Here is a 26,831-nt window from a genome sequence, read left to right on the forward strand (position 1 = left end):
AAGAACCCCTTCTGTTAAGTTTCTTTGTCTCAACAACTTGAAAAAAAAAGTAATATCCTTATGCAGAGAATGAGACATCATCACTAAGGTAATTCTAAGAGTATAAAAAGAGACTGCACAACCTGTACACATAAGAGACCAGGAGGGAAAACAGTCAGTCACAATGTGTGCATCTTGTGTAAACCCAGAATCAAATGAACCAACGGGGGGGGGGGGGAATGAATCTGGGGAAACTTGACACTTTCTAAATATTTAATTATTATTGACTCCTACCAAATAATGTAAATGCCGAGTGTTTTTCCTTGTGAAAGTGGCATGATCTTGTTAGGAAGTCGTTGTCTCTTAGCAAGTGTAAATACCATGTGAAGGCTGGAAGTTGGTGCGCGGTGTCCTCCTTGATCTCTCTCCACTCCCTTTTCTGGGATGGGGCCTCCTGCTGAACCCAGCCCTCCAAAGTGCTGAGATTAGAGGCAGCTGCTACCTTCAGGTGTGGTCTGAGTATCCAAACCCTAGTCCTCATGTATGATTGACAGGAACCCACTAAATCCACTGAGCCACTCCTCCAACCCACCAGCACCCCACCCCCGCCCCACCCCCAGGCTCAAGTTTATCATTTGGGCTGAGCAGTGAGTATCTGAGAGTTTAGTATGCTAGTTCCTCCAGTTTATGTACTTTTGAATAATAAAGTTTTGAGTGATGATATATTTTCGGCATAACAGAAGAACTTGGAAGGAGGGAGCTGAACGAGAAAGCACACCTAGTACAGGTAACTCATCTAGATGTGTCCTTTGCTTTCTGCCACTCGAGGCAGACCCCTCCCTTTGGTAGGTGGCCTTACAAGAAAAGCCATCCTATGAGCTAGCCCTTGACATTGGCTACTTTCTTTACTGGTGTAACCAAATACCCAACACAAAGCGATTTATGAAAGTGTTTATTTTGCTTGTGATCCGAGAAGGGATACATCCTACTATGGTGGGAAGACATGGTGTCAAGACTCCCACATGCTGCTCATTTTTCATCCATAGCAAACAGAGAGATGATACTAATACTCAGCTCTCTCCTTTTTATTAAATTTTGGATCTGAAGCCATGGGTTTGTAACAGCCCCAGACCTTAGTAGGTCCCAAGACTTTAGCATAACTGAATTTAGTTAGCACACTACCATTGTGAAAGTACCATTCCCACTGTAAAACTCAGCACACAGACAGCACCACCTTCCAAAACTAAAATAAAGGTCTAATCCATCAAAGTCCGTAGTTATGGGAAAGTCTCTAAATGTAGTGACCTTGCTTTTTGGCTCCTGTGGTTCCACTTCTGGCAAACTGGTCTTGTTAATGAAGTATGTCAACCCAGGACATGGTTTTTGTACTTAAAAGCTCACTCTGAGAAAGGCTCAGTTCTACACTTGGATACTGAACATCCAGCGTAGCCACAGGCCAGCTAATAAAGACTTTCTATTGGCTTAAACAGACGTCTGAGCAGTCTTCTCTGGTGAATAGCCACAACAGGTCCATGTCACCTAAATTAAGTGTGGGCCCCCCCCACCCCGCCTTACCTCAGTTATATATAAAAAGTATGCTTCTATGTTGATTCTAAATCTAGTCACGTTAATAACAACTTCAACTATCAAACCCTCTTTGAGCATAGGACTTCTAGTTATCTTGCATTCAAACTTCACAATAACCCTAAGAGGGAGCATTATCCCATTTTATAGATGAAAAACTGAGATAGAAGCTTCAAGAAAATAGCCATCAGTGTTCTGAACCCAGGCCATTTGCTTGTAAATCATGGTCATTGAACCCCAACACTGGAGAGCTAATTAGCCCTGAGAGTCAGATACACAAAGCTGAGAAATTCAGGCCTCATACCCAAGTCTCCTCTTCCTGTCCTCACTTTGACTCAGTGGTTGCTATGCCCTCTGGTCTGTGTAGTGGAGGGCTAAGCAACATGTTCCCAGAAGGTTCTAAGCCCATGTGGAAGGAGACTGTTGCCAATTGAACCAGAACCCCCCTGAGTATGGACGAGATGAGGTGGCTATAAATAACCATAAGGGTGTGAAGACAGTCTCTCCCCTGGGGCTCCCCCTGCAAAAGGTTGATGGGAATTGATGAGGCTACAGGGACATGCCAATCCTCCTGCTCTCAGACCAGGTATGGTTATTTACAGAAATGTCACTTTCTCGGCCTCCCCTCCCCATCTCTGCCAGAGGCTGGAGACCAGATAATAGCAATTTACTGCAGCCCTAGGGCACAAGGCAATGAGCCACCTGTGTGCCCCACGGCCTACCAAGCATGCCCTGCTCCAGCTCAGACTTGCAGAGAAAGAGAGGGGTGGAAGCAGAGAATCAATTAAGTAGCATTCATGCAACTATATCACAAACAACCACACTAAGTCAGGAGGAGTTACTGTGAACTCCCCCACTTTCAAGTTCACAGTAAGGAAGTAAATGGACCCCTGGACCAAGTCAGAAAACATGGATTCTGACCCAAAGGGGCTGTCTCTTAGTCAAGCAATGTCTGAGTCTGTGTTCATGATAGGCTATCTGATAGCCAATGAATCTCGGAGTCTGGGTGTCCACATCTGTGAAATGGAGCTAGGCTACGCCATTCGGCAGATGCAAAGGGGATTTTAAGAGTAACTGAAGACTGGGGCTGTGAGAGGCCATCATTAATATGATAATTATCACATCAGTGCAGCCCCCAAGTAGATGCAACCACTCCTGTAGGAGAATCACCACAGAGTGGTTCCGGGATGCCCATGACAACAGCATGCTAGTTCTCTGCTGCACTCAAGGCAAGAGCCAAGTCCAAATGCAATGCACACATCTGAATTCTCAGGGTACCCCAACTATGGGTGAAGGTCATTCTGATAGAAAAGATTGTTCCTGCACAAAACAACAACAATAACAAAAATAAAATATCTCGGGAGAGAGTAAAACATTTTAAAGAACAGGGACAGAACCACCTCTCAAGGTTATGCCTGCCAGTTGGAAGCCTGTGCTGAGAGTTACCAAACCTTAACTATACTGAAGCGAAAATCACCCAGCTCCTCGGTTGCTAAGGGTGACTTTAAAAGATACACCAAAACCTAAAATTAGATCTTCCACACAACCCAGCTATACCACTCCCAAAAGATTCCAGGTCAACATATCACAGGGATACCAGCACACCATATGTCTCCAAAGTGCTTTTCATGACAAGCAAATAGAGAACCAACCTGGGCAATTAACAGCAGAGGCTGATTAGAGACAATGGGGCCTGCATCCACGATGGAATGACGGTTAAGTCATTTGCAGGAAATCAGCATAGCTACAAATGACTAGATTAAGAGACTAAACCAGTCTCAGAAAGACAAATAATGCTTTCTCTTTTTTATGGCACCAAAGTTTAATAGATACATAGAATCACATAGGTATCCATGACATGAAAGTAAAGGAAAAAGAATAGAAATAGAAGAGGAGAAAGGGGTAAGGGGGGGGGCAAAGAGGGGAAGGGAGGTCTGGGATATGTTCCATATACATTATACCCTTAGTTAAGACACACCAGTGTCTCTCACTTCAGGATGTCCTAAGTACGGGAGGCAGAGCTTTGGGGAGGACAGGCTAGTGCACCACAGACATCTGAGTTAGAGGTGCCAGCCCTACAGTGCTGGCCCACAGTGCCTCTCCTACAGAGGATGCAGGATGCTGTCCTCGCTGCTTCTCCATGGGAATCCCCACCCTTTCCCATCAATCAAGGAGCTTGCCCTGTAAATGGCAGAGGCCAGACTAGAAACCAGGTGAGTCTACTTCACCAGCACCGTAACACCCTCTCTGTCTGTAATTGGTTCCCGTGGCAAGGCCTCAGCTCCTCAGGGATCTAGTTAGCGTCGATGGCCACAGGTGCAAAAGGAACACCATCTTATCCCTGCTAATCAGCATAGCCTTCAGCCACCTGGCACCACTGCGTTTCAACAGCACAAGGTTCTGCTTGGGAAGGAAAACCTTAAAGCCAGCCTCTGTCAACAGGATGTCAGACCAAAGGGACCTGGGGAGTGCCAGTCTCCAGGAGGAAGGGAGACATCACCTTCCCTCAGAAGACCGTTGCAAGCAGGAGCTGATTGGGAATACGTTCAAAGCAGCAACCTGGGTTTATTTTATTATTTTAATAAAAAAATTGTATTTACTTAGAAGCATTCAGAATGTCAACAAAACAGCCACATTTTTTTTTGCAATTACAGAGTGGTATTCAGTTAACAGAACAAAAATTATCTTTGTATAAGCTGCGTCAGAGACAACTGAAGATGAAAAAATAAATAAAACCCAAAAATAAAACCAAAAGGAAAAAAAAACCAAAAACCAAAATACTGTCCCCATATATAACTAATTTGTGCTGTGCACCAACAAGAACCTGCTTTAAATTGCCATGCCAATTTACAACCCCCAGACTGTACCAGGCAAGGTTAGTGGCTATTGAAAATACCACCAGGACAGGGCTGTCTAAAGACACATTCGGTAGTGTGTTAACTATACAAAAAAGACACTGTACAGCTTAAAAACAAATCTTACACAGCCTTACATTTCAATTTTTTCTTTAAAAGGAGTGAGTTGTGTACAGGGGGGTTCAATGCTTTATAGACAAGGGAAAAAAACTGTGATAGAACCAATTTATTCATCATCATCTCCATCTTCCTCCTCTTCCTCCTCTTCCTCATCTTCTTCATCCTCCTTGTCATCTTCCTCTTCCTTCTTCTTCTTGCTCTTTTCAGCCTTGACCACCCCCTTTTTTGCTGCATCAGGTTATCCTTTAGCTCTGTAGGCAGCAATATCCTTCTCGTACTTCTTCAGCTCGGCAGCCTTCTTCTCATAGGGCTGCTTGTCATTCACTTCAGTGTTGTTCCACATCTCTCCTAGTTTCTTTGCAACATCACCAATGGATAAGCCAGGATGCTCACCTTTGATTTTGAGGGGGTACTCAGAACAAAACAAGAAGAAGGCCAAAGGAGGCCTCTTGGGTGCATTGGGGCCCTTGAACTTCTTTTTGGTCTTCCCTTTGGGGCGGATGTAGGGTTTCATTTCTCTTTCATAATGAGCCTTGTCAGCCTTTGCCATATCTTCAAATTTCCCCTTTTCTTTAGCAGACATGGTCTTCCACCTCTCTGAGCACTTCTTGGAGAACTCTGAGAAGTTGACAGAAGCATCCGGGTGCTTTTTCTTGTGCTCCTCCCGGCAGGTTTGCACAAAGAATGCATATGAGGACATTTTGCCTCTTGGCTTCTTAGGATCTCCTTTGCCCATGTTTAGTTGATTTTCCTCTTCCAGGCACAAAGTTGCCCAGTGCCCATCAGGCTTTCACTTGCCCCGGTGCTGTCTCTATGGAGCTCAATGTACTGCAATGGCTGTAGGGTTTATTTTTTTAAGAGATGTTTTAGAAAAGGGTTCATTCATTTGAGTGTGTATAAGGAAGAAGCAAAAGCCATACTTTTCACAGGCCATAATAATAAAATAATATTTATTACCACTGTTTTCATGGAGGTGATTTGGTTTGTGCTAAGTGATTTGTATACATTATCTGAAATGTGCACAGCACAGAATTCTTTATTTTTATTTTACAAACAAGAGATTGAGACTCAGTTACTTCCCCTACAATCACCAGTCAAGACCCCACACTGCCTGTGTGGGCTCCAGGCCATGTTTTCTAGAATCTATGAAACAGCTTTTATAAAATTCCTTTTCTTGGATTGAAAAAAAGCTTATGGCACACATATATGTGAACTATTATTCAATCATTAAAAAGAATGAAGTTCTTGGGCAAGGGGTATGACTCAGTTAGTTAAATGCTTATCACCCAAGCATAAGAGCATAAGTTCAGGGCTAGAAAGATGACTCTGTGGTTAAGAGCATTGGCTGCTCTCCCAGAGGACCCATGTTCAATTCCCAGCACACACATACACACACACACACACACACACACACACACCAGGTTCCAAATGTCACATGGGAGTCCATCACCCATTTCTGGTCTCTGTGGTCACTGCATGTGTGTGCTGTACAGACATACTACATACAGGCAAAACACCCATACACATAAAATAAAATAAAATAAAATAAAATAAAATAAAATAAAAATGTTAAAATAAAGCATTACTGTGGCTCTCCAGCACCAACAAAAACCACCAGGCACAGTGGCACCTATCTGCAATCCCAGCACTATGGAGGAAGCCAGGCCACAAGCTCTGTGTCAGTGAGAGACCCTGTCAATAAAGTAGTATGGACAGAAATTAAGGAAGATAGCTATTGTGGGCCTCTGGCCTCATACACACACACACACACACACACACACACACATGCTACAGGGGTGAGGGTAGGGATGGTGCATAAACACACACATGCATATATATATGTGTGTATAAAAGGAAGACAGGAAGGCAGGAAGGCATTAAGTTCTGGATCATGCCCTAGATTCTAAATTTCTAAATTTAGATTTAGAATTCTAAAATTCTAAAATTTCCACATAATGAAATATCCTGAAGATTCATGTTCAGTGGTACAGAGTAGAACACAGGTCTTCAGGTGCGGTAGCAAGGCGAGGGCTGGGTTGCTACCTAGTGGAGTGACTTGTATCGGAGAAATAAGAAAGGTTTGGAAATTAATAGAGGTGATATTTCCACAGCACTGTGAATCTTGTTAATGCCATTGAAATGTACCTTTAAAGTGGGCTGAAATCCCAGACATTTTTAAGCTGTATGTATATTTGCCACAATAAAATATGCAAGTCTATCTTCCCCTTATATTAACCAAACTTTTATTTCTGAGACTTAGAACTGAAGAACCCGACTGATTCACTGTGGAAACTATGTTCAAGGCTACACGGTCATGACTGTCTGAACTATCCTGAAAATACAAAAGGCAAGCAGCTGAAGCAAGCAGTTTTCCTAGGTGGAGAACACATTTCAGACTCTAGCACAGATCCTCGAAGGGCAGCCATATGCAGTCGGAGGTTGAATTCCAGCCTCACTCAAGAGAAAAGTTTATGTCAATGTCATTCTTTTCCATGTTATTATTTAGATTTTCTAAATCTAAATTAAATTAAATTAAAAATTGTGTGTGTGTGTGTGTGTGTGTGTGTGTGTGCGCGCGCGCACAGAGGCTTGAGAGAACATTTGTCCTCTATCATTGCCTGCCTTTTTCCTTTAAAGCAGGGTCTCTGCACGAACCTAAGGCTTGCTGTCAGCTAAGCTAAAAGCCAGAAAGACCCAGGGATCCTCATGCCTCTGTCTACTTGGAGCCAGGGTTACAAGCCTTTGCAAGGACTCCTGGCTTATTCTGTGGGTTCTGAGATCAAATCTCAGCACAGGTGCCCTCAACTCCTGCTCCACCTTTCCATTTTAAATGGAAAAAAAGGAGTCAGAGATAAACTGATTATAGCTTTTCCAGCCTGGTGACAGTCAAATCAGTAAGAAATCCTTCCACTGGCGACACCAAGAACCTAGTGTCACCAAGTGTGCCAAGATAAAGATGGTTCCCTGGCCAGGAGAATATAATAAAGCTGACCGCTCTAGGTCTAGGGTAGAAACCAGAAACCAACCAGTGGTCATTTACTGAAATCTGTGTCTTTCATGCTAGACTGCTGTCAGTATTTCTAAGTGTTCTCCCTTCCCAGAACCCCAGCCAAGTTTAAACATCATGCCCCACCATCCTCCTATCTCCTGTCATCTGTTTAATATTGGGCATGTTAAAAAAAATCTGAGGATGATGAAGGAGATACAAGAGCCAACCCTCCAGGGGCTGGAGAGATGGCTCAGCGGTTAAGAGCACTGCTTGCTCTTCCAGAGGCTCTGAGTTTAATTCCCAGCAATCACATGGTGGCTCACAATCATCTGTAATGGAATCTGATGCCCTCTTCTGGCATGTCTGAAGACAGCTACAGTGTACTCAAAAAAAAAAAAAAAAAAAAAAAAAAAAAAAAAAAAAGGGTCAACACTCCCATGCTGGAGCCTTTGGAGCTAACATCCCTATGAAGTTCAATGTTCCTCCGAAGCCTGTCCTCCTTATCTGCCAATAGTAAAGCACTTTAGACATACATAACCCATCATGACACCCCCTTCCCCTAGTGCTGGAAATCCTTCTCGGCCCTCATCACTCAAAGATGAAGTTCAAAATCTCAATATGGTTCACAATACTCTTCAAACCTGTATAAACTCCTCTTAGCTGATCCCAACAACCACCTGCTATGGTGCACATGCAAGGTCACCCGTGGGAAGCAGCAGCAAAGCACTGGGAGCCTCTGGAGCTGGTGGGCAAGAGGATCAGCACTTGTACCTGGCCCTCAGCCCCTTGGCATCTTCCAGAGGTGTGTTCAGGCTGCAGAACAGCAACGTCTACTGTGTCACTATCCCCTTATTGGCCTCCATTTATAGGAAGCAATATGGAAGTGGTTTTGCCCCCAGGAAAAAAGTAAGAATAGACCTGAGAGACTGTAGCATCAAAGGCCATAAATGCCAGGAGATAAGAACCACCTGATGCCTGGGCACCCAGGAGCCCCACTGTGAATGAATTGAACTCGGGCAGAACTAACATGGGCTGAGAAAGAGAGAAACATACCAAGGTCCCATGGGAATGGTAGCCTCATCTTAAGAGCACAGAACCATTCTCCCCAGTTACCTCTGTTGCCTGGTAACCCAAAGCGGACCCCTGTGCCATTCATGTGACAGTTCAAAATCCAGCCATAACCCCCTCAGTTGCTCTCCTCTGCAGCTCTGGCTTCTCTCAGCTTGCCAGGCATGCTGACCCTCACTGACTGTCCATCTGCAAATCCTGGTTACTAGGGCAACGTCTCATGGACTCCCCAGAAAATTTTATTCTCCAGGTGCTGGTGAGCATCTTCCCTCTTTCTGCTGAGACCTGTGACCACCCTGTGCACACATACCTTTTCACACACTGAAAAGAAGTGAATTTCTCTCCCAAGGGTTCTGCTGAACTTTGCTTATTGCTATTTATTATATGCCATATCCCCACTGAATGAGGACATGGGAAGCATGCCTTGTTGAGCTCTGTCATCTCTTGAAAGAGATGGGGTCTTGCTATGTAGTCCACGTTGGCCTCACACTCTTGCATCCACCTGCTAGGGACATGCATAGCTGGAACCACAAACATCTACTGGACTGTGTCCAGCTCTCATCTCACAAGGCTAGGTTCTAAGCCCAGGGCTTTGCACATGCTAGGCAAGTGCCCTGCCACTGATCCACAGCCCAGCTTCCAGATCTTGTCTCTGCAAGCTTTTCTTTTTTGAAAAGTTTCCATATATTTTATGTATACAGATGTCTTGTCTATGTGTATTTCTGAACACCAGAAGAGAGCATTCCATAGGACTACAGTTATGGTTGTGAGCTGTCATCTTGGTGTTGAATATTGAGCCCTAGGACCTCCAACAACAGCTAGTGCTCTTAACCATTAACCCACCTCTCTACATTCATCTTAGCATACAGACTGACAAACGGCATGGAACCAGGGAGTCTTCAGGAAGGCATTAAGGTGAAAACAAGTGTTTTCCTAACATGCAGCCTTAGCCCCTGCTGTTCCTTCAGCCTAGGAAAGCCTTTCCCATCATTCCAAATGACTGGTCTTTTTCTACTCTATAGGAGCAGCTTAAAATTTACCTTCCCCATCCAGTGTAAATGGTTAAATTTTTCCTGCTCATAATTTATAATTTCATATTCATGGTGTCTATCTCCCCCACTTGATTGTGAATTCCCTGATAATGTATAAATTTATATATTTTGTTTACATTTTTCAGGAAGAAATATAAACAAAGGAAGAAAATGAATGGAGAAAGGAAGAAAATAGAAGGAAAATGGGAAGGAGGGAGGGGAAGGAAGGAGAGAAGAGAAAGATGGAAGGGGGAAACGGAGGGTGGGAAGAAGGGGGAAGTATAGGAGGAAGGAAGCATCAGCAGTGGCTGAGCCCCTCAGATATGTTAACTGCTCCTAACCCCTCCCCCAAGTCAAGCACTCAAGAGCTGCTCGTATCCAGAGACAGCAGAAAACTGAGCTAAGTAAAGCCTCCAGCTGTTCCCAGGCACAGACATCCACTTCTGCTCCACCAGCCTGCCTTGGAGTCTCTTAGAATGAACATCACAAACCTCTAATTTTAGTTTTCTCAATGGAAAAGGAATGTCATGGGCTGCTTGAGAGAGCGCCACCCAACACACCACATCATGTGATCGTCTGCTTATGGAATTATCTTGGGGCGAAATCCTATTACTACTCATGGGCAGCGGACCTGCTTCTTGCCAGCCGCTCACCTGAAGAGAAGACACTGGGCAGAAGAACAGCTGGTTCTGAAGCACATGAGGCCTTGTGTGTGACTAGTCAACCTCCTAGCCCCACAGGCAGAGAGCTCCTCCACCTTACTGCACACTCACTACACCATCAGTTCTAAAGGTTACTAAGGCTTGGGTCCACCACCTGCCTTTCTAATCACACACATTCTGCAAAATACTACCTGGCATGGGAGACTCAGGAACACTCTAGTTCCCTGGGTGATTCCAATGGGCACCCAGGGTAGAGAGTCATTTCCTGTGGTGGTATGGTCTGCTCACCCAGCAATACCTTCCTTCCTAGGGAGGTTATGCCAGTGGTCTGACAGTATTGTCACCTAGAAAGGGGAAAGAAGCCCACAGCTGTATCCTGGTCACCTGAGCCCAGGTCCCTGAGCTACTTGCAACATATGGGGCTCTGGTGCTCTCCCAGGCTCCCAGGAAGCAGATGGGACAGAGTAGGCAAAACTGACTTGTCAGATAGAGGTCATTGGCCAGCAGAGTAGGATGTTCACGTAACTGGGACTTTGTATCCCCTGTTCTCCCTCTGACTATCCTACCTTAGGCGACCTTGGCCAAGGCCTTGCCTGCGATAGCCTTCCAGCCAGATGACAAATGGACTATGGGTCTGACAGCTGACCCTGAGTACAGGTCTCTTAGTTTCAGAATAAACACTCTGGGGAGAAAGGTGTCACGGATCTGTCTGCAGAGAGCTCTGATGGAGGGGTTTGTTAGTGCTGTGATGTCTTCCAGCTCACAAACTTTTACCTCATTCCTTCTCTGCACCATCACCAGGCAAACAGCAGGCAATTTTAAAAAATGAATAAGAGTCAGCCTGTCTCCATGAGCGCGTGAGGAGAGCTGGCTGTGAAGGGTTTGCAGAAAGGATGGAAGTGTGAAGTGGGGTGCAGCCAGGGCATCATGGGAGGCTTCAGTGAGATTTCTAAACCAAGGTGGGGGTCAGGGGAGCTAAGCCAGCCAGGGAGAGGCTAGAAGAGTCTGAGGCAGAGGAGTCTCTTCAGACAACAGCCAGTTAATGAAGACAAGGGATAATGACAAACAGGAAAATGCATATGGAGAAACCCACAAGCTACATAGAGCTGAGTGTATGGGAAAAGGCGCCATAGCAAGTGTTGCTTCCATGTTCAGAGCATGGCTGGCACTATTTTAAGGCATGGGTGCATTCATTCACTCACTCATTCATTTATTCTCCAAATTCTCAAAGCAATTTGATCCACTAAGATGGCCACCCCCATTCTAGAGATAAGAAAACAGAGTCACAGGGATTGTGAAGGACTGCCCACAAAACAGCCAAGGGTGCTTTGCTTTCTGCAGTTGGGAATCATGAGGCTGCAAAGAGCAGCTCCCTTCCTTTTGGGGTCCTCAACTCCACAGGCTTGTGGGCTTGGCTTTCAAAATCACAGCTTGAGGCCCGAGAGTCACTGGCTATGACTCCAGGTCCTGAAAATCAGACCATTACTGCCCTAGGCTTGCAAAGCCCAAAGCCGATGGATCTAAACCTTGAGAATCCAGGTGCTCAAGCCAGAGGCTCTAAGTGCCTGAGGTTCAGGACATGGTGACCAATGTCACAGCTCAGAGCTTCAGCTGTCAGGGCCCTCAGCAGTGAGGGATCTGGGGTTCTCTTGAGTGGCTGGAGTGCGCAATTTTCTACTCAACTCTTCTCCAGCTTCCTGCTTTTGATGTCTGGGCTCTTTGCAGCCTCTTAGTGCCCCTCCATCTCTCACCTTCTTAACTCTTAGAGACCTTCATAGCCCCCCCTTTCTACTCCTCGTAGTTCTCTGGGACTCTCCAGCCACTTTCCAGCTGCTGATGGAGCCTGGGTCACTCACCAGCAACCTGCTAATTGAGGCTGATAACCGGGCCTAGCAGTATTACCAGCCCACCCCACTCTAGCCACAGTCATGGTAATTTTCTGAGAAAGCACTGCATGGGAAACAATCTTTCCAGGGCCTAGTGTTTAGCACAAAGGGGCCTTAGAGCACAGGAGGGAGGTTTCAGGACTGATCTGAGGAGACAAAGTCTGCTGCTTGCATTGTCAAGAAAAGGGTAGGGCATGCTTCTACATAGCTTCTGAATCTAGGCTAAATTTTTCTCTTTTTTTTCTAATTATTTAAAAAAATATATTTATCTTTAATCTTTTCCCCCGGTCATTAGCCCCCTCCCAGTCCACCCTCCGATAGTTCCTCATCCCATTCCTCCTACCCCCTTCCATCTCCAAGAGGATGTCCCCATCTCACTCCCCACCCACCCCCACCCTGACAGGCCTCCTCACTCCCTGGGGCCTCAAGTCTCTTGAAAGTTAGGTGCATCTTCTCTCACTGAAGCCAGACCAGGCATTCCTCTGCTGTACATGTGTCTGGGGGTTTGTACCAGCTAGGGTGTGCTGCCTGGTTGGTGGCTCGATGTCTGAGAGACCTCGGGGGCCTGGTTAGACTGATGATCTTCCTATGGGCTGTGCTCTGAGAGGCCCAACAAGCAGCTGACTGAGACAGTCGCAGACACACCCAACCAATGGACTGAAGTTGGGGACCCCTGTGGTTGAATTAGGGAAAGGCTGGAAGAAGTTGAGGAGGAAAATCTCCCCCATAGAAAGACTAAGTTTCTCACATGCGAAATGTCCAGGTTGCCAGATCACAGGCTTTTCAAAGAAACTCTGGGAAAAGTGCGCGCTCTCTACCTTGGCTGAGGGAAAAGCACAGGAAAGATCATCTAAGGAGCACCACAGCTTGTCTTGGCTGAAATGGCGTCTCCCGGGGCCAGTACGAAGTGTCTAGAGCATTACAACTGTATCAGTCTTCAGAAGACAGAAGTTGTGATGTTAGTGGCAGGTGTGGTCAAAATTGTCCTCTCAACCAGACTAAAGTTTCCAGGGAGTGTCTATGAAATGTTAAACGCAGTCAGCCATTGTGATGGCAGTCTGGTCAACTCCCACACTCAGTCACATAAGCTATCTGCAGCTGGCAAAACCAGGCCTCTGTTAGAGCATGAGACAAATCAGAGTCAGCTGCTGTGGACAGTCTAAAGCAGCCCTGCATCTCCACCCCTGGGATTAAAATAAAAGCACCTTCTGCAAAATGCTCTGGCCTCCCCATGGAATAAATGCTTAGGCCTTGGTTTCTCACCACACAGAGGGCTGACCCCACTAAGGTTGAATGAACACTTGCTCTCTTGGCCTCTCCTCCCTGATGACATGTTGATGTGACCTCTTTTACAAGTCAAGACACAATCTCTTGTAGTATGCCTAAGCACTGGATTCAAGTTGCAGCCCCTAGCAGATTTGGGCTGGGAGCTGCAACTTAATGGACTTAAAGGGAATAAGGGGGCTCAGACAGCTCTCCCTAACCTGGTGGGTGCTCTCTGAGAACATTTATCAGAGGGTTACAAGGAAATTAGCTTTGTGTCCCTGTCTTCCACCCTTGGGGTTGAGTACTTTAACGTGAGTGCTGACATACTTGCAATGATGTTACAGCCCTGAGTGTGGAGCCTGATTCAGCATATGGATCTCTGCACATGAATGTGGAATGAGAATATGGATGCTCTGGTGGGGTCTGATATTGTGACTAAATTCCTACAACTGGTTGACAGATGAAGCTGTCAATCACCAGTCCTGACATTAGTTGCCTTCTCATTGATGCAACAAAACACATGACAAAAACAACTTAAGGAAGGAAGGGTTTATGCTGGCTCACATCAATGGCACAGCCCAGTGTGGTGTGAAGTCATGGCAGCAGGGGTGTAAAGTAGCTGGTTAAGTCACATCTGCAGTCAGACAGCAGAGGAAGGAGAATAATGGCACTTGACTCCCTTTTCCATATTTATTTGGCCCAGGACTCCAGCCCTTGGGACGGTGCTGCCCATATTTAGATGGGTCTTCCCACCTCTGCTAACCCAATCTGAAAAATATGCTCAAAACGTTGTGATCCTAAGTGATCCTCGATACTGTCGAGTTGACAGTCACTATTAGTCACCACAGTCACTATTTTTGCCCAAATGCAAAATGCCAGGCTCTATTCTCCTCATGCAATGGAGGATGAATAAATATTTCCTCTGAGAAAGAATAAATCCTTCTTGGACATTGAAATATTCTGCCATGATTAGTTGCTTAACAACAACAACAACAAAGCAACATGGACCTTAGCAGGCTGCTCAGTCTTAGCAACTAGAACTTCAGTGAGGATCCTCTAGTGCTTGATTCATTAAGAGTCACATCTGCTCTGTGAATTAAATGTCCTCATTACCCAAATACTAGTGAGAAGCCTGGGGACTCAAAAGAGAAATGACCTGCCCAATGTTATGAGCCATTCACCAGAAAGACGGTGAGTTGAGGCCTTTTCCAATGGAAAAAATACAGAGCACTGAAAGGAGGCCTGTGTCGCCACCTCAGGACCTCCAGGCTTCCCTAGTCCCAAATGGGAAGCTGGCAGGGCTATGACCCCCTGACCATCTAAAATCCCAGTCTCCATGAAGACCTGAAAATGTGTGTGATTGTCTAAATTGAAATCAATATGTTGCTCGGTTGGAAGGCTGTGCAATTGTTGTTGAAGCCTGCGTATTATGCTCTAAATGTTTAATCTGGCAGAGGCCATAAAAGACGAGTTCCAGGCCATTTGGAGCTTATATTGTGAACAAGATGGTCGGGAGGTGGCTAAAAGAGAAAAAAAATGATCGCAGTCCCAGCGTGTGTCAGAGACAGAGCTATGTGGCTGTGGTACAATACAGAGGCTCTGCAGAGCTGAGTGACAGACTCCTCTGTGCGTGGGGGGAGGCAGTGCTCACAGAAAGATGGTGGGATCTTTCCGTCTGCAGAGGTTCCCTGGGACTTCTAGAAAAGAAGAAGAAGAAGAAGAAGAAGAAGAAGAAGAAGAAGAAGAAGAAGAAGAAGAAGAAGAAGAAGAAGAAGAANAAGAAGAAGAAGAAGAAGAAGAAGAAGAAGAAGAAGAAGAAGAAGAAGAAGAAGAAGAAGAAGAAGAAGAAGAAGAAGAAGAAGAAGAAGAAAAGAAGAGGAAGAAGAGGAGGAGGAGGAGGCAGCTACAGTGACTGTGGCAGGCCAGAAAGTCCAGTCTTTCTCTCTTGATGTTTTGAGAGGAGCATTTATCATGGACCACTGGCCAGATTTAATGTGCTATGTACCAAGAGGACAGCTCCTCCCAGCCAAAATCTGCAGCTGCCCATAAGCACCTAGTTCTAGCAAGCTACCCACAAAGCTGATGGGTAATGGCAGCATGGGTCATGGCTCAGGTTAAAGTTTCAGAGGTCAGGAAGTAGCTCTCAGCTTTCCTAACTACTCAGTGTGGTTTTTCCTAACTTCCTGCTAGCCTTCATGTCAGTCGTTTAATGCCTTACAGAGATAGAAGGGAATACTGGTCTACCACCCTTATGGTGATAGTTAAATGAGATCCTTGTGCAGTGTGCAGGAAATGTTCCATCAATGATGTCTATTAGTGGCAAGGATCTGTATGTGCAAAAAAGCACAAAACACACATGACAACATTTCAGTGCCAGGACAGGTCATACCAGCTTTCTCCTTTCTGTGCCACAGGCAGTGGGTACATTCTTGACAGTGAAGGCACCTGGCATTTCTCATGAGTATGACTTTGGAGGTCTTAGAGAGCAGCAGAATTTGAGTCTTAATCAAGCTCTCTGAAGTGTATCAGGGCTTATCAGATTGAAATCTCTTTCTGGAAATATCCTCAAAGCACAAGAACACTTAGGGGTTAGTTTCCATCACATACCAGGCCCAGGGCTGCTGCTTCACAGCCATCCACATTGATCTTCACAGCCTATGAATGAGCAAATGGCACAGAGAGAGTAGAAACCTGTCCACAGTCACACGGCAGCCGCAGGAGGATGCAGGGAGCATGGCTTCTATGCTTCGGATTCTAAATTCAGTGTTCACTCCACTACACCACAGCTGTGCTTTATTTATAGACACATAACTACGAATGCAAAAGAAATATTTAGCTTCCTTAAGAAAGCCTGCAGTTTTTTTAGGAGTCTGTAAAATTACCTTGCTCTAATGCATCTATATAGAAACGTACTGCATTAATTACAAATGTTGTTACCTGCTCACTGAACCGAGAGCAAATGTGGAAGATCAGTACTTGGGAGGCTGCGTGACACCAACTGTTTGCAGACCTGCCTCTGCACCAAGAGACAACACTGTGTGGGCATAAAGATGAGGGGGAAAGCATGCATCTGGAGACGGAGAAAGGGCTTCTGGTCCTGGCTTCTTCACCAATCAGTCTTGCATATGTAGGCCGGCTACTAAGAATCACTGATCCTCAGGATCCTCAGGAAAAGCAATGCTTCATTCTGGAACAGGAAGCAGAAAGACTGAGAGTCAGGGAAGAGTTCTGCAAAATACTGTCTTTTGAACAGGCATGGCTAGTGTTCCTACAACTCACACCAGTGACAGCTACCTGCACAAGACCAAGGCAACCATAGTTCCTTCATAGATAGGGAGGTGACCTACAAGGTCTACCCATCACAGAGGAACTATTAGCACCTAATAACTACTGGGGGAAGGGAGACTAATTCTTCCTTGAGAGTGTGGCCCCTGGTAGGTTTCCCATGCTCTAGTGGGCAGCACCACACCCATGCATATATGGGCAGAATTAATTTGACTTAATGGTTTAAATACTGAACAAAAGAAAGCATGAGGTTAGGAGAAGGTGTTGGGGGAGATACAGAGGGGTGGATAGTAGTATATATGATCATGTTTCATTGCATACATGTATAAAATTCTTAAAATCGGAACAAGCAGTTCTTAAGAGTAATTTCAGGATTCTAGGAGAGGATTAAATGAGATGATATATGTCAGCTAGCACAGTGCCTGGCCATCACAGCATGACACAGTGTGATGTTGCCACTACTCCAGTGAAATCAAGGCTTCCTCCAACTATTCTCTGCTTAAAATGTGTCACCATTCAAATGATCACGTGTCACCAGCACAGCACTATGGTGCATCAGCAAGTCCACATTAAGAGCTCCAATCCACTGAGGCAATTGACAGAGAAAGATGTCTGTGTGCAACAACAGTAACGCCAGAATTGTTCCCAGTACCAAATGGGAAGTGACCTACGCAATGGTTCCAACAGAAATTGCTAAATTGTAATTTATCTGTCAGATCTAGGAAGAGCCACATACTAAGTGTTTTGGATTCACAGGCCACTTGTTTGCTTTCACAATGACTTGCCCCACCATAGTGTCCAGCAATGAGCCACAGGCAACACAGAAAAAAGCAGCTGTGGTCCACACCTCAGGTACAGATATCAGTAGAGGGCAGTGTGCAAGTCTGGATCCTATACAACCACTGACAAAAGCCACGGTGGAGCTGTGTGATTTCAGACAGAAAGAAGGACTAAGGATCCTACAATCCATAAGAGAGTAAACAAAACAAGAAAAGTTAGGGCAAGCACATAAGCAAGCGGTTAGGCGTACTCTCCTCCTGTCTTGATGCAACAAAACACCCGACAGAGCATCTCGAGGAAGGAAAGGTTTGTCTTGTTTACCATTTTAAGGGATACCATCCTGCATAGCAGGGCAGGCATGGCAGCAAGAGAAGAAAGCTGACTGGTCACCTCAGGCCCATTCCCAGTTGTCAGCCTGGCTCTGCTTCTGCCCTTGGGGTATCTAGGCATTGTTGTACACTGGGCTGAACTGGAAAGGATGAACTTTAGCTGGGAGGGTGGGTAAGATAGGATCTTGCTGACGTGAGTACTGAAATAACCTTCTGCAGAGATGAATTTCCAAGAAGCGGTTCTTTTATTGGAGTTAACAGGGGCTATATAAACCTTGGGGAATGGGAAGGGATTTTAGGGGTCAGTGTGCATCACTGGCTGGGGCTGGGGTGCTGGGAATGCTTCATGTGCACGAGGAGAAACTCCAGGTGCTTGCTGGACATGTCCTTATATAGAGAGAGGAAGTTTCAACTGTAATTCGGCCACCAGGCTACGTGGTTATCTCAGGTGTGGCAGAGGTGAGGGTGGTACTGCTTGCATGTGCTGGGACACGCAAGCCCAGAGCAAGGAGGAAACAATCCTACTCCTGCCAGTCTCAGGATGAGATGTTCATAGTTTGGACACATCGAAACCTCCCTTTTGCTCTGGACTGGCCCCACACCCAGCAATCCACTTCCTCCAGCAAGGTTCTACCTCCTAAGAGTTCCATCAGTCACCTTCCTTCACAGTGCCATCATCTGGAGACTATATGCATAAGTGAGGGACAGTTCACATTCAAGCCGCAATAAGAATGTGTCGTTGGCTGTAAATGTCTTCCATCAGGTCATTCGTTGAGCTCTTATCCCTCAGATGGAAGCATTATTTAGGGAGGCCATGGAACCTTTAAGAGAGGGGATCTATCTGGAAGAGGTAGATCTTAGTGGTGGACATTGAGGAGTAGAACCCAGCTCAATTTCCAGCCTGGCTGTCTGCTTCCTGGTTCTCTGAGACTTAGGCAAACTGTCCCACAGTTCCACCACCACAACCACAGACTGCTCCTGTTGTCAACCCATCCCTGCCCTGATGGACTGTACCCTCAGGGCTGAGCTCAAACATGACACACCCTTATGGCTACACCCTCGAAGGCAAGCTCTTCTTCCATTATGTTGATTCTTTCAAGCATGTTATCACAGCAACAAGAAAGTAACTGATCTGTAGAGAAGACCAAAGCAGCAGCTTGTAAAATTGCTCAAAAGTCATTCACAAAGGCTTACCAATGTAAACAAAATAAAAGGATCCCATTTTCACTCGTCAAATCTGCAAAAATGTAAACACTGATGAAGTGTTAGCAGTTTATAGTGCGAAGAGCCCTGCCCCCAACTCTACTGGAAGAAAGCACAAATGAGGACAGCCATCTTCAAGGCGTCTTTGCCATAGCCTATTAAAACTGTAAAGGCACCTACCCTATGACCTGGCATTTCCTTGTCCCTATTGCTACCCAGGGAACTACTTTCACATGCACAGGAGAAGCCTGGATAAGAAAGCTAATTGAAGTGTTCTAATAGCAAGAAATTGAAAATGACCCGAAGGTCCGCCAATAATGGAATAGGAAAATATAATGCAGCAGAGTGCAATTCAGCAGCTAAGAGGTCTATAGCATCTGCTGCATTCTGAAATGCAGATAGATCTCAGAGATACAATGCCAAGATTCAGAATAATCCTTAGAGCATAATACCACTGTGTAAGAGGGCAGACTCTAACTCAAATGACGGGTCGTTGCAACTGCAGGCATATGTATATGACATCTATACAAAGATATTCCAAGTAAGACCCAAGGAGGGGTGCAATGAACTCAGACAGTGGTTATCTTAATAGACAGGCAACCGGGATTAATGGTGGTGGTCAACAGACATTTTAGCTTCAGTTAAATGAGTCGGTATGTATTCTACACTTAAAATAATGTTCATTGTACAAATTATAAAAGTATATGCATTGTATGATGCCATCACTTGTTGTTTACCTTGATGTTTATATCTGAGCATATCTAGAAGAGTAAATACAAAATAGTTAGTAAGGTCACATTGTTGCATGTGAAAATTCAAGGCTGGGAAAATACGTTCCCTTTTAGAAAAATATTTTTAAATCTTTTTTGTGTGTATCTGAATGTGTGTGTGTAAGTGTGTATGTGAGAGAGAGAGAGAGACTATGAATGAATGAACGAATGAATGAATGATTGAATGAGCCTTTGTATGCAGTTACCCACAAAAGCCAGAAGAGGGCATCAGATCTCCTAGATATGAAGAGCCATGCAGTTGTGAGCATGGGTCCTGAAAACTGAACTCTGGTCCTCTGTGAGAGCAGCAAGTGTTCTTAACCCTGAGGCATCTCTCCAGCCCCAAAATAAAATCCCTTCATGTGACAATGCAGGATAATACTAGACCATTCTGGAGTTAGATTGCCCAGGTCCAGCCCCAGCCACTTCACTGCAACCATATGGTCATGAGGAGCAACTTCAGTTTTCTCATCTGAAAACAGGATAATATTATCTAATGTGGAGGTGTGTTTGGGATCTATCATCTCGCTTCATCTTCATGGTAGTCCTGTGAAACAACACCACACCATCATTTAAGAGATGAGGCAATTGAGGTACAAGAAACCAGGTATCTTGCCCAAAGCCACAACACTGGGGAGTCTAGTGGGGCAGAGCACAGTGGTTAGTCATAACCACTATCCTATCTGCAAATCGACCTCACATTATACAATATGCTTGACTACAGATGCGTATGTGACATGAAAACAGAAGGGGATGATATAGAAAGGGAGGAGAAATGGTGAGGGGGGGAGACAAGAGGGCACTGGGAGGGGGGATAAGATCAGAGAGCATCATAGAGCTGAACAAAATGTCACTGGGAAACCCATTAGTACAGTAAGTACACACTAAAATTAGTATATACATGAATTTCCTAACTCTTGAATCATACTAACTTGATATATATGTATGCCTATGTATTGGTTCCCTATACCTGGTAAAACAAAATTACTTAGTGCTTAAAATAGTCAAAATACACTCTCTACCACTATAGAAGTCAGAAGTCTGAAACCAAGAGGCGGGCAGGCTGCTTAGCAACCAGAAGCTCCAATGGCCTCCACGTCCTCTCCTTCAGCTTCCAAGACTGACGTGCTCCTTTCCCATTGTGCTCTCCTCCATCTTACAGCCTCAGGCTGGGACACTGTCTTATCCAGAATTGTATTCCTTCTGTGTTCCTCTTGTAATGCACTTACAGGCCCATGAGAGCTGCCCAAGCACTCCAGACTGACCTTGCTGCCTCACCTCCCCTAATGGCGTCTGTAAAGTGCCTGTTGCTATGTTAAATGACATGGTCCTGGTTATACACACACACACACACACACACACACACACACACACACACGCGCGCACACATGAGATTTGGGACAAAAGAACAACTCATTGTTGCCCCTCACACACTGTGGATGGCACCTACAGATACAGAGAGAATGATGGAACACATGCTGAACACGGTCCCCAGACTAAGTCTGTATCAGTTATGACACACCCGCTGGCACCTCTTTGCCCAGGTTTGGCAGTGTCTCCTGAAATAGCTCCGTTCTACCTGACCTAAGCACTGAATCTTCGGCTTCAAGAAAGACGGGAGCCCTTAAGAAATCCTGGCATCTGGTGTTCAACTGTAAGAGCCTCCGTGGTGCCACTAAGTTGATTCTGTTTCTTCTTGGAAGCACTCCCCATGCGATTGCACACATTTTAATTTCCAATCAGCCTTGCTTTGTCAAGGTAACTGCAGTGCTATAGAGTGACAAGTCTCCCTGGCTGCTGCGTAAACCCTCGATTACCTTCTGGCTGAACCCATCTCAAGAGGCCATCTACAGTTCTGAGCTATCACCACCGCCCCGCCCCGCATGTTGCCTTATCTGGCCAGAGCCGCCCTGCCATGTGTGGGCCTATCAGGAGCCCCATTGGCTTTGCCTTTTCATTCCAGTCACACCTTTTAAGGGTCCGTGTGTTTTTATGGCGAACTCCTGGTTTGTTGTTCTAGCAGAACAGGGCCATATGAAGGTAGGCTAGCACCAGTGGTCCCACAAGAAGGCCAGGAACCAGAGAAGCCAAATTCTCTGCATCCCTTCTGCTGTCAATTGGTCAATGCAGAAGCTGGTGACCCTCTGCAAGTGCCCTAGTAGGAGGGAGCCTTGGACAGACACATAGAGCATCCCATGGTCAGTGGACCATGCTGCTACATCTTAAGCAAACCTCTACTTACCAGGTTTCCTTATGAAGCTTGTTTCTCAGGAGAGCTAAGGGTACAGGGCAGTTCTTTGGGAGTTGTCCTTAGCAGAACCCCACTAAGTTGTTATTCCTCCTGGTTATCTCCCAGTACCCTGTCTTTCCCCATCATCTCTAGATGTACAGAAGCCAGGCAATGTGCTGACCACACCTCTCCTAAGCCTTTAATGTAAACACAAGGGTGAAACCTGCTGTGCTGTTTGACTTGGTGTCTGTAGCTTTAAGAGATCCAAGACATGGAGATCTGTTGTGATGTTCCTGACACAGGACCTAATGGAGATACATAGCTAGGTTGAGAGAGCCTACTCTGCCATCACTCACGACTCTGCTCCTTTCTTCCCTTACTATGAAAGCCCTTTGGGCACTGGGACCTCCAAGATGGAGCTGGGATGCAATAGCCTTTCCTATTTTCTCAAGATTGCCACCCTTGAATAAACCTGATCCTAACAACTTGCCCCTCCTGAATGCTGGCCTTCAGGAGACTGGTGGTCCCTGGTGCTAACATCCCATCTCACCCCCACACGTATTACTGTGGTGATTATGAAGCTTCCTCACAGACTAAAGAACCTACGTTTGCTTTCTCTTTAACACGGAATATATTGATTGCACAAAATTAGCTATAGTATGGCATCTCACATGTGAGGACAATCTACTTTGATCACATTCACATCCCCAAAACCCTTCTGCTATCCACCCTCCCCATCCTGTGACCTCTTCCACTCTCCAGATAAATCCCCTTCTACCTCCATGCCCATCTTTTAAATCTAGAGAAACTGTAATGTCTTACTGACATGCCCTGGTAATGTGTATGAAAGAAAAACTCTTATCTAATCTATGATATTTCCAACAAAGATTATAAATGAAAATTTTGTAGCACTGAAAATGTCCAGGGTTGGTCAGGAATGTGACTGTTTAAATGTGTTTTTCAATTTTTCCATTCCTACACAAGTCTTCAGAAGAAAATGGGTGCTGAAAGAGACAGGATGTATATTCTGTCTGGAGTCAATTTAGAATTCCCATCTGATGAGACCCAGTATACCTCTCCACACCATAAACTATATATAAACTGTGTGACTAAGGCCTTTTCCTTCTTTGTTTTACTATGATTTATAACCACCAGTGGAACAAACTTTCATAAAGCCTAAGACATAGCAGTAGAGAGAGAGAAGAAGCAGCTGGGCATGGTGGTGCACACTTGTGTCGTGCACACCTCTAGTCCCAACCCACTGGGCAAGGGGGAGTGAGGATTTGAAATGGGCCTGGGCTATATAGCTAGAGCTTGTCTCAGAAAAGAAGAGGAAGAAAATGAGAAAGAAGAGTTGGTGAGGGTAGCGGATGGGGAGAGAACTGGAAATCAGGAGAGGAGAGGAAAAGAGTTATGAAGAAAGAAGAATAGTAGGGTGGGAATAGGAAAAATGGGGGGTACAGGTCAAAGGACACAAAATAGCAGGTGTGTATCATGAGTAAGTCTTGAGATCTAGTAGAAAGCATGAAAAATACAATTAATGGTTCAATAGAATTCCTTTAACCATAGGACGTATGTTACATTCCATTATCCAAATTTCTTGTGGAAACCATGGATAGAACAAAACCCTATGTGTATGTGCATGCGTATGCGTATGCGTATGCGTATGTATATGCATGGACATGCTATAGTACTACAACAAAGAACCAGAGTTAATCTGCCCTTTGGTGTTAGGCCCTGGTGACTCCTTTGCATGCTTTCTCTTAATAAATAAAATAGGTATCACTTTGATACAAGCACTAGATATTTCAGTAGTTGATCTGATGTAGGGATAGCCATTGTGTAGCTAATGGGAAGGTACCATATACAGTGGGATTGCTCTGGACAAAGGCGTGATTCTCATCAGGATGGAGTGGCATGGTGGGACTTCCCTCTCACCACTCAGATGCCATACAATTTTCCTCCTAATATTATTCACCTTGGTTTTCTATTGATAACTGAACTCACAGGAAACCAAAATGGTAGTTGAAGGGAGGATTATGACACTATACTGTGTAGGTGATTTCTTTTGTGAAAGAGTATATATTAGTTACTGCTATCAAACAGAAAAAGGGATAACCATGTGAGCTGATATACTTTCATAACTATGCCTAGGCTTTCATTGTCTAAATGTACATAAAATACCATGCTGTAACATAAATACATAAAAATTTAAAAGAAAATAATATCTGAGAACCTGTTACCAATACTAATACTGTATTTTGTTTCAGATTTTGTACCTAGAACTTTCTAGAAGACAGATGTTGTCCTCCATTGTAAATGGTGAAACACATTCAGAGACTTTATGTAAGTGACCTGGGTCACACAGAAAATTAAGCAGGCATTGTAACTCATGATCTATCTCTATCTCCCATGATGGTTTTGTATCATGCCTGCTCTCCAGCACGCTGAAGCAGGATAAACTTTCAAACAACCACAAAGAAGGGCGTTGGATGTGCCCATAAAACCTATAGTATAAAAGATTATGGCAAATAAAGTTAGGTTTAGTTAATCATAAAACTGAGCCTCAGTTCTCATAACACTTAACTGACTTTTATGGGGACATTACTCAAGTGAAAGAATCCAAACTTATAAGCATATTCTTGGAATTTGGCCACAGAAACCAGGTCAAGATTTCATCTTTTCCCCCAAATGCCAAGAGATCCTTAATACCTCCTATAAATCTCTTTCTCATTTTCCACCCTCTCTACCCATAAATGGTCAAGTTCCAACTGTGCCTGTCAGTGAGTTCTGACCATCCAAGGGAACTGGAGGCTCCATCAGAGACAATGAGCAATATTTGTCATAGTCCATGACTGAGCACTGTCATCTCCAAAAGATGCCCAGAAGTAGGATAAGCAGGGATTTTTTTGTAATGATTCTCTCACTGCCTCCCCAGGATATCAAATTATCAGTATTGCAAAACATGGCCTGCTCTCTTTTTAACACTGCTATGTCTTAAACCTTATTTTTAAAAAGCTGTAATAATTGATGGATGGGGATCCTATCTAAAAGTTTGGAAGAAGGAGCTGGGGAGATAATTGAGTCTGCAAGGTGCTTTCCCTGAACACACAAAGTCTTACGTTTGATGCCCCAGAATGCACATTTATTGTTGGGGTTGGGGGGGGGGGACTGGGAATAGAGTAGTGGCAGACACTCGTGATCCCAGTGATGGACAGGAGGAAACAGACAAGTCCCTAAGACCCAGCCTAAATAATTTGGGAGATTAGTAAAAGATCCTGTTTCACAAATTAAAAAAAAAAATTGATGGGGCTGGCAAAATGGCTCAGTGATTAAGAGCACTGGCTGCTCTTGCAGAGGACCCAAGTTCAATTCCCAGGAATTCAAGATCCCACATGGTAGCTCACAACCATCTGTAACTCCAGGTCCAGAGGATCAGGCACCCTCTTCTGACCTTCACAAGCACTAGTCATGAAAGTAGTATACATACATGCATCAGGCAAAGCATCCATACACATAAAATAAAGACATTTAAAAATAAATAAAATAAAAATATTTTTTAAAATAAAACACTTTAAATGTGGACCCCCCCCCCAAGGACATCCTCTGGCCTCTATATTCATGCACGTGGGGGGGGGTGGATTTCTGTAAGAAAGAGGGGGGGGAAGGATGTGGAAACAAAAATAGCCAAGTCAAATAGCTAAAGTAGCAAAAGGCATTTCATTCCAAGACAGAAATTGTTAATTGGCTACAAGTCAAGGTCTCTTAACCTCAGTACCACTGACAATCAGGACGGGCAATGTCTTTAAAATTTTCAAAGCAAAGTGATCTGCACCCTCAATACTGACCCCCATGCACACACTAGATCATAGTCATTGTATAGACTTCTCAGTGGTCCTCTTAACGTTATAAACGTCTGGATTACATGCTACTGTGGTGTCCCTGCTCTCTCTAAGCCTGACACACAGCATCACCATAGTGTAGCTGATTTTAACTTAGACAACATGGTAGAGAATGTAGACGGTGCCCTAGTCCCTTGTCTAGTCTATGTATTGTTTCCCCTATAGCATCCCCCCAAGCTGTGACCAAGCTTCTGCTGATGTAACTTTGATAACAGGTGCAATGATTAATTGTATTTATCAAATTGATTAGACTGAGAAACACCCAAGAGATTATGAGTGAAGTACACCAGGGTTGTGTAATGGGTTTCCAGACTGGATCATGAGGACTGCTGCGATGAAGTAATCCCTGGTGTATTCATGATATGCCATCACTTTTGGGAGATGGTGAAGAGCAGAGGTAAGGCCTAGTTGGAGAAAGCAAACCTCCATGAGCATGTTCTGGAGTGATGTCCCTTGCTTGACTCCTTCCCATAGTCATTCTCAGCTTCCTGGTCACCATGCTATAAGTGACTCTGTTCTTCCACACCCTCTCCACCAAGAAGGACTAACACCTATGGAACTATGGCTCAAATCAGTTTATTTTTTCTTTATGTTACTCTCGTACAGCAGGAACCCATTGCCTCCCATGACACTACTGTACATTTAAGAACATGTGTCCCCAATAGGTGGTAGTCATGCATGCCTTTAATCCCAGAACTTGGGAGGCAGAAGCAAGCAAATCTTTGTGAGTTGGAGGCCAGTTTGGTCTACAGAGCTAGTTCCAGAACAGACAAGGCTACACAAAGAAACCCTTTCTCAAAACACAAGGAAAAATGAAAAGAAGAAAAAGGAGAAGGAAGGGGAAGAGGAGAATGAGGAGGAGGAAGAGGAGGAGGGGGAGGAGGAGGGGGAG

At 44.8% G+C, this 26,831-nt stretch overlaps 1 pseudogene; it reads right to left on the bottom strand.

Annotated features, from left to right (window-relative positions):
- Nucleotides 1–4,644: 4,644 nt before the first annotated feature.
- LOC110299512 lies at nt 4,645–13,096 on the bottom strand (annotated as a pseudogene).
- Between the last annotated feature and the right edge of the window lie 13,735 nt (nt 13,097–26,831).

The sequence above is a fragment of the Mus caroli genome, chromosome 7, assembly GCF_900094665.2.
Source record: "Mus caroli chromosome 7, CAROLI_EIJ_v1.1, whole genome shotgun sequence".
Taxonomy (NCBI): Eukaryota; Metazoa; Chordata; class Mammalia; order Rodentia; family Muridae; genus Mus; species Mus caroli.